Here is a 1,334-nt window from a genome sequence, read left to right on the forward strand (position 1 = left end):
GTGGGTATTAAGGGGGGCACGTATTGCATGGAGCACTGGGTGTGGTGCAAAAACAATGAATACTGTTACGCTGAAATTAAAAAAAAAAAAAAGAGGGGGGGTCCATTTGCAATACTATGATGTGTTTCACCATCACTTTCTGCGGCTAGAATGCTGGGTGCACCCAGCCCTGGGAGGCTAGGCCTGGAGAACTCGGCAGACCAGCACAGATGTTAGCACTGAAAGCTCTGACACCATCTGAGGTCACTAATGGGAATGAAGAGATTTGGGTTTAAGAAGGTACATTCAGCAGCAAAGCAGATGAAGTGCTGGGGCTGACGGAGCCGCTGGTAAGGACATGGGGCTCCTTGTCCCCTACTCGATTGCCAATTGTGGAGGGGAGGGCCTACGGCTGCTGTGCTCACCATTATCTATCTATCTATCTACCAAGTCTAGACCCTCAGATACTGTAAGAAATCTCACAGTGTTATGGACTGAATATCTGTATCCCCTAATTCACATACTGAAATCCTAATTCTCAATGGAATGGTATTGGAAGGTGGGACATTTGGGAAGTGATTAGGTCACAAGGGCGGAGCCCCCATGAATGGGATCGGTGCTCTTCGAAAAAGCCCCCAGAGATCTCTCTTGCCACATGAGGCCACAGCAAGAAGACAGCATCTTAGAACCAGGAAGCAGGTCTTCACCAGACTCCGGATCTGCTGCTACTTTGAGCTTGGACTTCCCAGCTTCCAGAATTTTGAGAAATCACTGTTTGCTGTCTGAGGTCCCCAGGCTATCGTATTTTTGTTAGAACAGCCCAAGCTAAGGCAGTGCAGGTGGACAGGAAGTGAGGCAGCCTGGCAAAGGCGGGGCCCAGAGCAGACCTGCTCCACATGTCACCCCAGAGAGGTGGGCTGGGAGCGGAAGGCCTGGATCTGCATGGCTGCCGAAAGATCGAGCTGCGGCCAGGATAATGCCACACCAGGGACTTGGCCTCTACACCTTCTAGGAGCACCTGCACTTCTCTGTGAGGGTCCCTTGGTTCTTTCCACCTTCCGTTCCTTGGGGTGGCTCCGTCCATACAGGGCAGCGACGGTGGCATGGGGGGTGGGGACAGGATTCATCTTCAGGGCTGGAAGACGACCTGACCGTGGCCAACCTGCCCGCAGGCTACCTGACTGCGGCCTGCGGTCTCCCAGCTCACCCGCCACACCTCCCTCAGGGCCCCTCAGAACTCCTGCCTTTAAGACTGTGAGTGCAACAGTGAAGTCATGTCAAGGCCGGGAACCAGGGATGCCAAAGCTCTTGTTTTCTTAAGGAAAAAGTAAACAAACTCTTTGACCACACCGGAG

Source organism: Mustela nigripes, chromosome 13 (assembly GCF_022355385.1).
Source record: "Mustela nigripes isolate SB6536 chromosome 13, MUSNIG.SB6536, whole genome shotgun sequence".
NCBI lineage: Eukaryota > Metazoa > Chordata > Mammalia > Carnivora > Mustelidae > Mustela > Mustela nigripes.